This window comes from Plecotus auritus (assembly GCF_963455305.1).
Source record: "Plecotus auritus genome assembly, chromosome: 5".
NCBI classification, from domain to species: Eukaryota; Metazoa; Chordata; class Mammalia; order Chiroptera; family Vespertilionidae; genus Plecotus; species Plecotus auritus.
The window spans coordinates 150,539,006-150,555,862 of NC_137776.1; positions in this window are offsets into that span (position 1 = coordinate 150,539,006).

Here is a 16,857-nt window from a genome sequence, read left to right on the forward strand (position 1 = left end):
GATTTTGGTCTCAGCATGTCTACTCCCTTGACAGTATGAAATACAGGGATTTTTGCTTATACCCAGAAATTTACACTAATGAACATGTATATCTTCAATATATATCTCCTATGGAATGTTTTCGCTGTACAGTAATCTAGATAAAGAACTTTAAAGTTATTTAAGACTTAGTTTTGAGAATGGTTAATATCAAATTTTAATTGTTTCAGTAAATTATAAATGAATAATAAAAGTTTAAATATTATTCCTCACCAGAACATATCTCATGTGTTTTACATATATCTAACCTCTAGAACATTTCAGGCAGCCCATAACATCTTTCTTATTGGTGTACATTAGCACACAGAAGTCTGGTCCCAGATTTCAGACTGCACTTGGTCATTTTGTCATCAAGAAGGAGTATTTTCTAAAAGCTCTATTAGAGTAATGTGCTGCTATTTAAGGAGGCACATTAGAGATAAGTCATTAGTGTAGGATCCTCATAGGGTCTCAATTTTCTAGGGACAGTCCTCAGAGCTTTCTCACTCCCATACTGATCACTCTTCCTGGGATGAGCCACAGGGTGGACATTTCACGATACCATAAAGGCTGAAGAAAAAAATTCAGAGGCAAAATCCTTTAAAACTGCATTTAAAACAACTATAAGATGTTCATCATTCACACAACAAACATTTATTGAATTCTACTATGTAGTATTTCTAGTAGAAATATTAACATTACAAGGCCTTGCCTCTGCCCTCAATCAGGTCTTAGTGCAGTAACTCTAAGTCTAATACAAATTGGAAAAGAATTAGGAATAAAAGCACAAAACAGATAAAGAAACAAGTAAGTGTTGTGCAAGGAGGGAGAGGAGAGAAGCGTGAAGGAAAACCTCAGTTGGTGCCAACTGAGATGGTCATTGTGAGGACTTACCATCCCTTCTTATCCTGGTTGTTTTCTTCCTCCTCTTCTTCATTTTTTAAACGTTATTTTTAGCGCAGTTTTATGTTCACAGCAAATATAGCAGAAGGTGCAAATTTCTTGTGTGCCCTCTGACACTACCACAAACACACCATCTCCCCTCTCCCCCCATCTGTATGTCTATATTCTGCCACAGAACTAGGACATTTGTTACAATTAATGAACCTACATAGACTCATCATTACCACCCCACCTCCATAGTTTACATTATGATTCACTCTTGGTGTCATGTGTCATACATTTTTTGGATTTGGTTCAATGTATAATGACATGTATTCACTATTTTAGTATTATACAGAGTAGTGTCATTGGCCTAAAAAACTTGCGTGATCTGCCTGTTCATTTCATTCTCTGCCCTAACATCTGGCAACCACTGATCTTTTTACTGTCTTTTGAGTTTTGCCATTCCAGGGTTTTATCTAGGTAGGCTCATACAGTGTGTAGCCTTTTCAGATTGGCTTCTTTCACTTAGTAATATGCATTTAAGATTCCCCCATGTCTTTCCATTGCTTAAAAGCTCATTGCTGCCCACCTGGCATGGCTCAGTGGTTGAGTGTTGACCTATGAACCAGGAGGTCATGGTTCGATTTCTGGTCAGGACATATGCCTGGGTTGCGGGCTTGATCCCCAATGTGGAGTGTGCAGGAGGCAGCTGACCAATGACTCTCTCTCATCATTGATGTTTCTATCTCTCTCTTTCCCTCTCCCTTCCTCTGTGTAACAAATAAAAAATATACATTTTTTAAAAGCTCATTGCTTTTTAACATTAAATAATATTCCAGTGTCTGAATATACCACAGTCCATTTATCCACTGACCTTGGACATGTTGGTTGATTGCCAGATTTGGCAACTACAAACTTGGTCTTCTTTTACTTTATTGAGGCATAATTCACATACCATACAATTTACATTAAAAGTGCACAATTCAATGAATTTTGGTATATACACAAAATTATGTATCTATTACCACAACCAAATTTAAAATACTTTCATCACTATAAAGAAACTCTGTTCCATTTAGCCTTTACCCCTCAGTCTTCTTACTTCCCCCAGCCCTAGGTTACCACTGTTCTACTTTCTCCGTAGAGGTGTCAATTCCAAACATTTCATGTAAATGGAATTATATAATATGTTTTTCTTTTTGTATCTGGCTTTTCAGATAGCATGTTTTTAAGGTTTATTTATGTTGTAGCATATAGTATCATTACTTCATTTCTTTTTATAGAAAATATTTTATTGTATAGCTATATCAAAATCTGTTTAAAGATTAATCAGGTGAACAATTGAGTGTTTATACCTTTGCCTATTTTGAATAAAGCTGATATGAACATTTGTGTACATGTTTTGGTGAGGATGTATGTTTTTATTTCTTGCTTATTTATTTTTGCACTAATTTAAAGTCATACTTTGTCAAAGCTTGTTATTTTCTGAAATACAGGTGGTATGACCATTAGACTGTCTAAGAAATGAGATCTTCAGGGTCAAATGCAGTTTTTATCCAATATCTGGGTCACCAATTTGCCCTCCTGTCCACACTCTCAAAAACAGTTACTGAATCAGCAGGAATTATAGTGCTGTGTGATGTTTAACATTTAAAAATAATGAACACCCTATCTCTTCAAGGTTCTAGTCTTAGAAAGTCAGAAAAGGGTGTGGGTAAAGGAAGTGCAATGCAATCCAAAAGAACATGAGCAAACCTATAACATATGTAAAAGGACATAACTGGTCACAATAAAAGATGAGGTAAGAACCTAAGAATGAGAGTAGCAAATTAATCACTGTGTCACATAGGACTCTTTCTCTTGCAGATGATAGAAAACCAGATGAATTCTGGCTTCAGCCAACATTATGCTTTATTGGCATATATTTCTCTACAATAAAGGGAGTAGATTGAGCTTCTGTCTCACCATCCCTTGTTTCTGCTTCTTCAGTGTTGACTCATTCCTAATCCACTTCGTTTATGGTCCCAAGATGGCATCCTGACAGGAAGAGCAGAATTGTTGTCCCAGTGTTCTCAACTAAAGTCCCAGTATTCCACTGAATGAAACCAAGTCAGTCATAAGAACATCTTTGAAATAATTACTGGGAACCAGAGATTACTATTAGCCAAGTCTATATCACTGCTACTCAAAGTGTGGTCCGTGGACCAATGCCTGTCCTCACATTTCTGTTAGTATCAGCAACAAGCTAAGTGTATAGAAAATTGAGGATGTTTAGAAACTTTTATTGCAATTTGACAAAGTAATAATAAAAATTGAGTCTTGTATTTTGTCTGTTTTGGTTTTGTGTGTCATTTTCCCAGTGACTCTTTTTTATTCAATTTTACACAATGTCAGTCCACAGTGGATGGGGGACATGGAAGATGAAGTAAACTGGTTCTTGACCACAGAACGTTTTAGAAACGATTGTCTAATGTACATGCTACACTGTGAAGCCTGGGGTGAGTCAGCATCCTGGAAGCACACACTGAGAATATCCACATTAGAGGGGGGCAATAACAAGTGTCCACTCATTGTGGAGCCTAATTTGGAGAGAGGAAGGGCACTCCCAGACTCACTTTAGCTCTCCTGTGTTCTCATGTTTCTTTCACATTGACCTGCTTTTAATCATTCGTTGGTAAGAATTTACTCTGCTTCAGATTTGCATATGGCCATTTTAATAGGCTAAACATTACATGGGCATTTGTCTACCCTCACCATTGGAACTTTTATTACTAGATTCAAAGCAGAATGGCTCTCCTAAGCAATTAATAGAAAATCATCTTTGAACTACACTAACACAAGGTACTACTACACTGATCCAGATTCCTTTGCAATGCTCCTGGCACTGAGCTATGGAAAGTGAAGAGCCCTATAAGAGGTCTGAAGGAAAAAAATAGTTAGGACAAGTTTCAGGAATATAAGTTTGTCATTAAAAATACATTTTAGAAAATTGTTTTAGGTTAACTTGCTAGGGCAGTTGTATTAGCAAGGAAAGGTGTGTAGCGCATTGGCAAATTGCAACTTTCATTTCTCCTTAAAATACAATGGAAACAATAAAAACAACTAAAAATAAAATTAAAAAGCATAATCTGAAAGTGTCTTTTTATTCTGTTTCTTTTTAAAGCTCTGCAATTAAAGTTTTGCTGGAAAGCAACCTTTGTTTTTAATCTCACTGTCCATCAAGGGCTAATACAGGCACAGGACTGGAGATGTATGCTCCACTTAGAGCTGGAAGTGACCTTGGAGAAAATTCTAGTCTGGCTTTCTCATTTTACAAATTGAAAAGTGAGCCCAGGGCAGGATTATTTCTGTTCTTCTTATTTCCTCATTTTGTGTGTGGGTGTGAGTTTGTGTGTGTACGTGTATGTTGCTGTGTTTTCTAAGAAGGCTTAGAACCTTGGTGTCTGCACAGATTTAACAATTTAGACCCTCAATATGAGACTTCTGTCTTTCCAGGGCCCTAAATCACCTCCAGTAAAAGTACTCAAAAAGCTCCAAATTTTATCCAGTACTGCCTCAAATGTGCAATTTTTGCCTAAGTGAACTTTACAAACAATTGAGACAGTAATATTTTTTGTGAAAATGTAATGGAAATACAGTATCTGTCTTTATGCCTTCTGAAATAAAATAAGCTTAATGTAACAACAATGATCATTGACAGCCCAAGCTTAGTCTAATAAACAGTTGCAGTCCCCCAGAAAAGCAGGTGTGACAGTCCGGGATATAGACACTTAATGTGCATTGATACCAGCAGTGGCCCCTAAACTTGCCATTGTTGAAAAAAAGTTACTTGTATTTTAGCAATTTACCATTTTTCATATAAACTCAATGATTGTGTATCCAATAGGCATACACAGTAAAAAACAGACCTGTGACAGAACTGCCTTTAGTAGGTTATAGGGCCACCCTTAAGAGCTAATGTAGTTTAGATCACTTTATCCCCTCAAGGGGTGAGGGAAATATAGGGATGAAATAGAACAGAACTGATGTCTAATGGGTACTTAATATGTGCCCCAAATGTTCAATTATTTCATTTCTTAACTATCTTGTGAGGGAAGAAATAGGTTTCTCATTTTACAGATAGCAAGACTGAGCCCCAGAAATATTAAATAGCTTTCCCAAGGCCACAGAGGTTTAAAAAAATCAACACAGTAGCCTTTGCCTGTGTGGCTCAGTGGTTGAGCATAGTCCTATGCATCAAAGGGTCACCTGTTCAACTCCCGGTCAGGGCACATGTCCAGGGTTGCTGGCTCAATCCCTGGTAAGGGGTCATCAATGTCTGTCTGTCTCTCTCTCTCTCTCTCTCTCTCTCTCACAAAAACTTTTTTTTTTTTGAAGCAACACAGTGAAGGTTTGGACTAAGCTTTCTGTGGTCCCAGGCCTACATTTCACTCTATACAATGCTATTCCAGAGAACAGTCATTGGGTCTTGATCGCTGACTCTTCTACTCCATTGTTATACAGCAGCTGTCTTTTACTGTGTGAAATGCCACCCCACAACTTACTGGCTTAAAACTGAACATTTTTCGCCTACAATTCTGCAGTCTTAGCTGGGCTTACCTAGCTGTTTGATCCTTCCCTTGATCTTGCCAATAGTCACCCATGTGGATTCATCCAGCTGGTAGGTCAGCAGGAGCCTGGGCTTAGTTGGGACACTGGGATGACTGGGCTTTTCTCTCAGGGCCCCTCTCTCATATGTGGTTTCCTATGACCTCTCCACATAGCTCCATCATGGTAACAACATTCTTATAACGCTGATTATGGCTCCTAGACCACAAAGGCAGAACTTAAAGCTTAGACCAGGAACTCTTAACAGCATCACCTTGCCACTTGTGGTTAGTTAAAATAAGTCACATTCCAACTCAGGTTCAAAGGGAAAGGACTACACGAAGGAAAATACAGAGATGTGGATCATTGGAGGCCAGCAATGTAACAGCATTACCATAATCTCCCTTAACATTGGCATCACCAACTCAAAAGGCTGCTGTTTCTTCTGTTCTTTTCACTTTTCTTGCATCAGTTTTTCTCTCTTCTGTTTGTTTCTTCACTTTCTCCTTCCATTTCTGAGATTTTCTGCAGTGTAAGTGGAGCTTCTTAGCCAGCTACAAATGGAAGGTTCCTTTCCTTCAGCTCAGACAACTGCAAATCACATCATGTCAGCTCTATTCTTGTCAGCCTTTTGCAGCTAGAGTGTCCTATCTATAAAAATTCCTTTGGTTTGATTGTTTTATTTTGATTTCATATCTGTGTTCAAAACTGGAAGTCTAGTTTAAAGGAAAATAATACATCACTACATGGGTTGGCAACTTATATAAAGACACTTAAACATTTACCCTTGTAAGTAAAAGCTAGGATCTGTGATACCCTTCATCAGCTCTACCTGCAAGAAGGTAAGATGTCCAGGTCAATGGCCAGGCCAACAAATCAATGTTTATCGTGCTTTACATGGTTTAAATTCCTTTAGTAGTCATTCATCAGGACAAAAAAGGAAGAGAGGCCTGTAGGAGTCAGATAATTCCCAGCATTATAATTCTAGTTCACAGCAGGATGTCTCTTACAAGAGATTAAAATGAGATCAGATTGTTTCCACTGAATCATTCACCTTGTCTGATCACTGCTTTCTGCTGTTTAGAGGGATTCTGGAGTATCAAAAAGTAATCAGGGCAAGGAGATCAGATAACACCAGCATGAAGAGGGCAAAGGAAATGAGAAAAAAAAATTTAAGCACCCAAGCTGAAGATCTTTGCAGAAAGAAACTATGGGTTTCCATTTGAAATATTAAGGAATTAAAATGAAAGTTAAAATCAGAGTTTCTAAATCCATTCACTGGCAATGTTTATCATTGTCTTTTTTATTCTGCTCTCTGAGGCCAGTCACTGGATCCCTGATTGTTGGATCATATCTTCATCAGATATTTGGATGCAAAATTAAAAAAGGATTAAATTCAGTTTGGCTATTTATACATAACTAGAGGCCCGGTGCACGAAATTCGTGCATGGGGAGGGGGGGTGTCCCTCAGCCCAGCCTGCACCCTCTCCAATCTGGGACCCCTCGAGGGATGTACGACTGCCCATTTAGACCCGATCCCCGGTGGGATCGGGCCTAAACGGGCAGTCGGATATCCCTCTCACAATCCAGGACTGCTGGCTCCCAACTGCTCACCTGCCTGCCTTCCTCATTGCCCCTAACCACTTCTGCCTGCCACCCTGATAACCCCCTAACCACTCCCCTGCCAGCCTGTTTGCCCCTAACTTCCCTCCCCTACAAGCCTGGTCACCCCTAACTGCCCTCCCCTGCAGGCCTGGTCATCCCCAACTGCCCTCCCCTGCAGGCCTGGTCACCCTCAACTTCCCTCCTCTGCCGGCCTGGTCACCCCTAACTGCCCTCCCCTGCAGGCTTCATCACCTCCAACTGCCCTCCCTTGCAGGCCTGGTCCCTCCCAACTGCCATCCCCTGCTGGCCTGATCACCCACAACTGCCCTCCCTTGCAGGCCTGGTTCCTCCCAACTGCCCTCCCCTGCTGGCCATCTTGTGGTGGCCATCTTGTGGCCACATGGGGGCAGGATATTTGACCACATGGGGGCAGCCATCTTGTGTGTTGGAGTGATGGTCAATCTGCATATTATTCTTTTATTAGATAGGATAGAGGTCTGGTGCACAGGTGGGAGCCAGCTGGTTTGCCCTGAAGGGTATCCTGGATCAAGGTGGGGGTTCCCTTGGGGCGTGGGGCGGCCTGGGCGAGGGGCCTGTGGTAGTTTGCAGGCCGGCCACACCCCCTGGTGACCCAAGCAGAGGCCCTGGTATCTGGGATTTATTTATCTTCTACAATTGAAATTTTGTAGCCTGGAGCATAGCCAAGCCTCCTGCTCGCTCAGTGGCAGCCATTTCTGTTGGGATTTATTTATCTTCTATAATTGAAACTTTGTAGCCTGTAGTGGAGGCCTGGGCTGGCCAGGGTGTGTGAAAAGCTTGGCTTCCTCCATCGCCGGGGAAACCCAAGCCTCCCCGCTGCTCTCTCCATGGCTGCAGCCATCTTGGTTGGGTTAATTTGCATACTCGCTCCTGATTGGCTGGTGGGCGTGGCTTGTGGGTGTAGCAGAATGATGGTTAATTTGCATATTACTCTTTTATTAGATAGGATTTGTACAAGTGAAGGAGGCAAGTGAGAGAAATATATTTGTTATTATTTTAGACCAGGGGTGGGCAAACTTTTTGACTTGAGTGCCACAATGGGTTCTTAAACTGGACCGGAGGGCCGGAACAAAAGCATGCATGGAGTGTTTGTGTGAACTAATATAAATTCAAAGTAAAGGAGCAGAGGGGAGAGCAAGAGAACCGGATAGAACAGCCGGATCCGGCCCGCGGGCCGTAGTTTGCCCAAGGCTGTTTTAGACTAATGCATTGACTGTAGTCTTATCTGTACTATGTAGTCACAAACTTCAAAAGTTGATTGAAAATATACATAAATTCATACATAAATGAAATATACATAAACTTATTAAACCACTTACAATAATTTACACAAAATCTAATTAACAGTCTATGATAATTTTGGAGAATAACTATATTCTTATGTTCTCAGTAAGAATAAATAGATAAATTTATCAAAGAAAATTTTGAATGAAGAATCTGAGATGGGGCTAGCCACACTAGATATTTTAATATATTACAAATATATAATTTAAATAAGACTACTGAAAGAAGAAAAATATATAGATATAGAAAACAGACTAGACAGTGCAGAAATTTTTTGTTGCATATAAAAATTTGCTAGAAAATAAAAGCAACATCACCAGAAAGGAAGAGCTATTCATTATCTTTTGCAGGAATAGCTGGATAGGAATTTCAGGGAAATAAAATTAATTTAGATCCAAACTTTCATAGGGTAAAGCAACATGAATCCAAGACACATTTAAAAAGTTAAATATTTTAATTTTTATTTATTTATTTTGTTAATCCTGACCTGAGAATATTTTTCCATTGCTTTTTAGAGAGTGGAAGAAAAGGGGGGAGAGGGAGAAACAGAGAGAGAGAAACACCCATGTGAGAGGGACACATCCCTGGTTGCCTCCCATACATGCCCCAACTAGGGGTGGGGAGCGAATCCACAACCAAGGTATCTGCCCTTTACAGAATCTAACCTGAAACCCTTTAGTGCGCAGGCTGATTCTCTAACCACTGTTCCACACCTGCCAGGGCTAAAGAGTTAAATATTTTTAAAAGAGCCTTTCCAAATGCCCACTCAAACAAGTTATTAGATCTGTGAGTGTAAAACTAAGGACTTCCTAAGCTTAACATTCTTTTTTAAGAAATCATAAAGTAAAAGACCAACTGACCATATTACATAAAATGTAAAAATTCTACTTATGAAAAAAAAAGTACCAACAACAATTAAAAACAACAATAACAGCATACTGGGAAAATTACATTCGGAAAATGTGGCAAAATGATAGCCTCCTTAGAAAATAAATTATTACAGCAGGAGTAAATTTTTACATTATTTGTTGAATTTTTTTTTTTTTGTTCATGGCCTTTGTTCAGGGCAACAGCATTAATCTTTCCAAAACCCCATTTTCTTATGATATTTCCTTGTTACAGGAGTAGAGCAAATCTTTGTTGCCTTCCATTCTCTGACCTTGGTTATGTCAGTACAACTTTCACACACTCACCATATCCATACACCATCTTGTATCCAATATTTATGTAACAATTTAAAAAAAATACAAATGTTTTACTTAAATAAATTTACCATTTTTCAACCAATAATTTCTGTAGAATCAGAACTTTTATGTAAAGAAAATTAAAGTACATTATACAATTTATAAGCATGAATTAAAAACATCCTACATAACACAGCCCTGTGTTGGAATTTACCACACTCTTTGTACTGGGGAAAAAAAAAAAAAACTTCCTGTGCTGTTGAGGTATTACTGTTCAGAATTTGAGTTGCTCAGACTGTAATCATTTGGAGAGCAACTCTTCATTTAGCCTGCACACTTTCTATGACGAGCTTGGTCACCACTTGACTATCCATGACTGCAGATATAAATGGAGACTGGGTTGTTGCAAGTCTGAACCATTGGTAACAGAAGCTTTTGCCCTTCCTGGGAATCCAGCTGAGTAACTGCCTCCAAACTCCAAATTGATTGAAAAGCATTGAATTGTGAATATAATTTCCTTCATAGTTTTAGCAAAATAGTTTCATATATCTGTGCCTCAGCTTTCTCACCTGTGATTCATCATGGATGCTAATTTTTAACCTATCATATAATATAATAATACTAGAGGACTGGTGCACGAATTCATGCATGGGTGGGGTCCCTCTGCCTGGCCGGCGGTCAGGGCTGATAGGGGCCATCTCGCCCAGTCCTGATCAGGACTGATCGGGGCCAGCCACGGGGGAGGGACCACAGGAGGTTGGCTGTGGGAATGCACTGACCACCAGGGGACAGCTCCTGTGTTGAGCGTCTGTACCCTGGTGGTCAGTGCACATCATAGCAACCAGTCATTCGGTCACTTAGGCTTTTATATATATACTAGAGGCCTGGTGCATGAAAATGCATGCAGTGGAGAGGGGGTCCCTCAGCCTTGCCTGCCCCCTCTCACAGTCCGGGAGCCCTCTGGAGTGGGAGGCAACCCGGTGATCAGGGGAAGGCGATGTCCCCATCACACCTCTGCTGCTGCCACTGTAGGCAGCGCAAGCCTCAGCCCAGCCCTGGTTACCTGTGCCTTGGGCTGGCCCTGGGTGGCTGGGCAGCCACCATCCAAGGCTTGCCTGCACCTTGGGCTGGCCCTGGGCGGCTGGGGGGCTGAGGGGACTGGGGGACTCAGGAGGCAGGCACACAGAGCAGCGGGACCCACCTGAGGGCGAGCCCAGCTGTGCTGCGCACCTGCCACCCCTGCGGGGCTGAGGGGACTGGGCGCCACCATCTTGTGGCTGTGGGCACCGCCATCTTTGAGGGTGTGGCAGTCAATTAGCATATTCCCTCTTTATTAGATAGGATAGATAAGCATGTATCATGTAATAATATAAAAATAAAACATATTTTTAGGAGTTTGCTTGACAGGATATCAAAATCACTTGTTGGTATGAAACCATATTTCAATGGAAGCCTTTTATTCCAGTGAGCAAATATGTATATCTATAATTTTTCTCATTTTTAAATCATATTGAATGAAGCAATAGGCACTTTGTTTGAGGCAATAGCATATTGCTGGGAATGGAAAGGTTTGTTCAAAAGCAGGACACCTGAGAAGTAAATACCGCTATGTCTATATTTTACCTTTTTTCCTAATGACATTTGAATGTAAGATAAAATGCTCTTAATAAAAGATGACTCATTTTCTAAAATGTATTTTGTACTGCTGATTGGGTAAAAGAGGTTTTAGGGAAGGAGAGCTATGGAAATGAAGAAGGAAAAAGAGTAATTTCTGAGAGTTACTGAACTGTAGATGGATTTCTAAAAATAACAGAAGTTGTACTGGGTCAGCCAATTAGCTGTATTTAAAAGAGGATTCCAGTAAATGCTGGGCATTGCTTTGTAAATAGCCATCTCTAAATTTTACAAATAGTTATGTCCAGTCACAAAATGACCCATGGGGTTTTCCAAGGTTTCTTGCCCTTTGATCTGAGTGGATTTTCTCAAAGAGTGTTTACAATGGATGACTATGAGAATTATTTTAAAAAATAAAAGAGAGCTCATGTTCAGAACGTAAGCCACTTGATGTATGACAAAAATGAAACCACAAAACTTGGGGAAAGAATGGTCATAACAATAAATAATACAGAAACAACTGGATATCAACAAGTGGGAAATGGTGTTGAATCAATGACTTTAGATTAAAAATAACCACAGTGCATTTGGCATCTCATCATATAGAGCAGTGCTTCTCAAAGTGTGGCCCGTGCACCACCTGCATCTAAGTCACCTGGTGATCATTAAAGACACAGAGTCCAGAGCCTGCCTTAAACTTGTTGGTTATCTAAGAACAAGATGTAAAAATCTGAATTTTCTCTAAATCCCCTACATAAATTTTAGTACACTAAAGCTTGTTATCCACATGCAGTGTTTTGCAGTTAAGAAAACAACTATTGGAACCCTAGCTCTGCCCACTATGGGAAAAGAATCTCTCTGCATTTCAGTTTTCTCATCAGGAAAGTGTTGATAATAATAACCTTATAGGTAGGCTGTGATGGTTAAATGAGATATTGTATATACAGTAGTCCCCTGCCTTACTCCCAGTTTTGCTTTCCGTGGTTTCAGTTAACTGCAGTCTGAAAATATTAAATGAAAACTCCCAGAAATAAATAATCCATAAGTTTTTATTTGCATGTTGTTCTGAGTAGCATGAAGGAATCTCATGCAGTCTTGTTCTGTCCTACCCAGGACATGAATTGTCCCTTAGCCCAGGGTATCCAGGTATATGCCACCCAACTGTTGATCATTCAGTAATTTCTCAGTTATCAGATCAACTCTTGTAGTATCACAGTGCTTGTGTTCAAGTAACTCTTATTTTATTTAATAGCAAGAGGCCTGATGCACAAAAATTCGTGCAAGAGTAGGCCTTCCTCTGTCTTCCAGCTCCAGCTTCCCTCCAGAACCCCGGGCATGGGCTCCCCTCCTCGGGCCGCCGGCAGGCACCCGGGACCCTGGCTGGCTTCCCCCTGTGCCACCCGCAGGCACCAGCGACCTGGGCTGGCTTTCCTCCAGCCAGGGCTTCGTCAGGAAGGATGTCCATAAAACGTCCAGTCTAATTAGCATATTACCCTTTTATTATTATAGATGGCCCCAAATCACAAGAGTAGTGATATTGGCAATTCAGATATGCCAAAGAGAAGCCATAAAGTGTATGTGCATAGGAAAAAACATAGTATATATATGGTTCGGTACTATCAGCAATTTCAGGCATCCTCCAGGGGTCTTGGAATATATCTCTTGCAGATAAAGGGGACTACTGAACACTCCATATCTAGTAAACCAATTAGAAATGAAATGTCACTAACTAAAATTTTAATTGTAAAATGATAACTTCGTACTGTGTCCCTGAATATAAAGGACAGTATCTCCATTTGTATGCCAATATGCTAAGATAAGATGTGGAGGGGGAAGACAGTGATATTGATGATCCTGACCCTGTGTAGGCCTAGGCTAATGTGTCTTATTTTTTTAACAAAAAGTGTAAAAAGTAGAAAATTAAATAAATTTTAAAATAGAAAAACCATTATAGAATAAAGATATAAAGAATATATTTTTGTACAACTGTGCAATGTGTTTTAAGCTAAGTGTTGTTACAAGAGTTGAAATGTTTCAAAGATTTACAGTTTATAAAGTAAAAACACTATAGTCAGCTAAGGGTGATTTATTATTGAGAAAAGAATTTTTTTTTACAAATTTCGTGCAGCCTAAGTGTAGTATTTATAAAGTCTACAGTTGTGTACAGTAATGTCCTAGGCCTACATATTCACTCACCACTCACTCACTGACAAACTCAGAGCAACTTCCAGTCCTTCAAGCTTCATTCATGGTAAGTACACTATACTGGCAAACCATTTTTTAACCTTTGATACCATATTTTTACTGTATCTTTTCTATGTTTAGATAAACAAATACTTACCATTGGGTTATAAATGCCTAAGTATTGAGTACAGTAAGTAGCATGCTGTATAGGTTTGTAGCCTAGGAGCAATAGGCTATACCATATGCCTGGGTGGTAGTCTACACCATCTAAGTTTGTGAGGTGCACCCTATGATGTTTGCAAAAGGACAAAATCACCTAAGAACGCATTTCACAGAATGATTCCCATTGTTAAGCGACACATGACTGTATACTAAACTAAAGGTGTGCTCTTGTTGCTTTTCTGATGCCTCAATGAGCTGACAACTAACCCTGTAACCATCCCCAGAGAGAAGCCCACCAGACAAGATGATCCCAGAAGCAAGAAGGCCATGAATTACTGCTAGGGTGGGGGCTAAAAGGGATGAAAATGGAATCATGCAATGGGGAGGAACTCCTAGAACTAATGGATGTGTCTCATGAGGAAGCCAGCATTTGAACACCTACCACACAGGTGGTTTTGAGGCCAGTCTGTGTTAGAAAAGCAGGGGCAAATAGCAGGAAAGAATTGCAATCATATACCTGGTTGACTAACAGGTCCTTGTCTTTTGCTCCCTTCTTCCTTCTCTTGATCCCTGACATGAATGAAGTCAAGCTTTATAAAGGAAGAACAACTAACCCCAAAATAAAACCATTTCCAACCAAACTTAACTCCAAGATAGGGGTAGGGAGAAAGAGCAAATGAGCACACACACACACACACACACACACACACACACACACACACACCCCTTAATGTCCTCATTGGCAATGGGGAAAGAATACTTTAAACCAGGTATGAGATTGGAATTTTAAACTGGATTTGACAGGCTTCTTGTCATGGTCACAAGAAGAGGCAACATTCGGTTGTGTGTAGAGTGATGACACCACACACATAAATTCCAAGAAGTTATGCAAAGATTGATTACTTATATAATTGAGGTCTCTGGAGAGAACAGGGCAGGTCCTTTAAGCAGGCTCAAAATTGTTTGAAAGAGCCAGAAAGGGGACTGGCCTGGGTTTATACTATGGTTGAGGGGTGGGGCCAGGTGAGAGTTTGCCCACATGTGTGCAGGTCAGGCCTTGTGTGATTTGGATCTCCTTCCCAGTGCCAAAGGAGGGAGCACCAGGCTTTCTTATCAGCTCGCCCAGAAGTGGGGCACAAAGGGAAGAGAAGGCTTAAGAGTTGCTAGCACTAAATGTCAATAACAAAGTGATGGGATATTGTGGAATCTACCTGAGGCATTCATTTTTGATGGTCCGAGGAAAGGTGACCTTTAGCACTGTAAGAAAGGGAAGATGAAAGAGCTTATGTTAAGTCCCCTCTATGGTAGAATGGCCTCTGAAACTGGGTGAGACTTAACCCAGAGGTCCTATTGCTACTTAAGTGAGTTTTACAGACTTGAGGAGCTTCTAAGAAGTACTTGAGTTATATTAGAGGACTGTTCAGTAGCATACCACTCTATCAGCATCTATCAGACCAAGCCAGAACAGGAAAGTCCAGTTCATAGGACTTGAGCATAAAGCTCCACCTGACCAGCTTTAAGATGAGGCCCTCCCACTAAAGCATCAGGTGTGATGTGGGAATGGGGCTTGCAGAGACTTGACCCTATTAGGCCAGATGCTGAGGGGTGCCTGCACTGTAAACCAGTGGCACGTATCTTGGTACACATTAGTGTCCTCCTCAAATAAATTATTCCAGTTAACATTTAATTACCAGTGTAAAGTAGTTCAAAGGCTCCCAGTGGAATTATTTTAAAGTGGAAACCTAGTTTAGGAGAGAGGAGATACTTTGGATTAGATGAAATATCTATATATATAAAAGCCTAAGTGACCATCTGACTATTTGACTGTTCGACCATTTGACTGGTAGCTATGATGCGCACTGACCACCAGGGAGCAGACGCTCAACACACAGGCATGGAAACATGGAACAGACTGATGAATCTCAGAGGGAAGGGAGGAGGGGGGAGGGCAAGAAGAGATTAACCAAAGATCTTATATGCATACTAGAGGCTCGGTGCACAGATTCATGCACTGGTGGGGTCCCTCGGCCTGACCTGTGGGGATGGGGCTGAAACCAGCAGTCCGACACTCCCCAGGAGGTCCTGGATTGTGAGAGGGTGCAGGCCAGGCCAAGGGACCCTACTGGTGAATGAATCAGTGCACCGGGCCTCTAGTGAATATTATAAAATAGAATGCTTCTCTTTTCCATAGTGTTTAAAGGTTATTCCCCATAACCTTAATTTAAGGCCTTCAGGCTTTTGAATTAAACTGAAAAAGCACTGTGTGTTAAAGCAGGGATTATATATCCCCCTTCCCTTTTCATGGCATATCCTATATTAAAGAGGTAATATGCTAATTTGTCCATTACGGTGTCCAAGTCACGACCAGTCAACAGGTTGCGCATGCACAGGAGCTGGGGGGCAGGGACGGGGGTGGGGACTTCCGCCCCCAGTGGAGGCACGCCCAGACCTGCCCAGCGCTAATGTCCCACCCAGCGCTAAGGTGAAGCTGCCTGCCTGCATCCCTGGCCAGTGACATGACGCTGTCTGCCTGTGTCCTTGACCTGGGACATGGCACTGCCTGTGTACATCTCCACCCCCCCCCCCCCCCCCCGCCCCAGCGCAGAGCTGCTTCAGTGTCTTGGTGAACTTTGCAACCAACCCAAGGAGGAAACCAAGAGGGGAGAGGCCGGGAACTGTGGATTCCCAGCGCTTTAGTCACTTGAAAACAGCCCCGCTTAGAATGCGAGCCGGCTATACCTTCAGCTGAGAAGTGAGGGGGCTGAACACCACCATTGCTGGGCTCTGGTTGGTCCAAGGCCCGAGCATCCACCACTAGAAGGAAAAAACGGAGGGAGGGGCCTGGAGGAAGGGAGGACAATTGAAAAAAAATGTGTCTAGACTTTCCCCAGCCCTTTCCCTCTTTCTGCCACCTACAAAAGCCCCAGGCCCAGCCACAGTTCTGTCTCCACCTTTTAGGCCCCTGTTCTCCAACCACAGAGGAAAGAAATAAGAAAGGTGTCTGTGCTGCCTCCAGAAAGTATCTATATACCTGATCAGCTGGTTGCCTCCCTCAGAGGGAGGCCAGACTGCAGCTTAGGCCCGCTCCCCATGGGGAGCGGGCCTAAGCCTTCAGTAGGACATCCTGTGAGGGCTCCCGGGCTGTGAGGGAAGGCAGGCCAGGCTGAGGGACCCCCCTCCCCCGTGCACAAATTTTCGTGCACCAGGCCTCTAATATACACTGAGTGGCCAGATTATTATGATCTCTGAACACATAATAATCTGGCCACTCAGCGTATATCCTATATAATAAAAG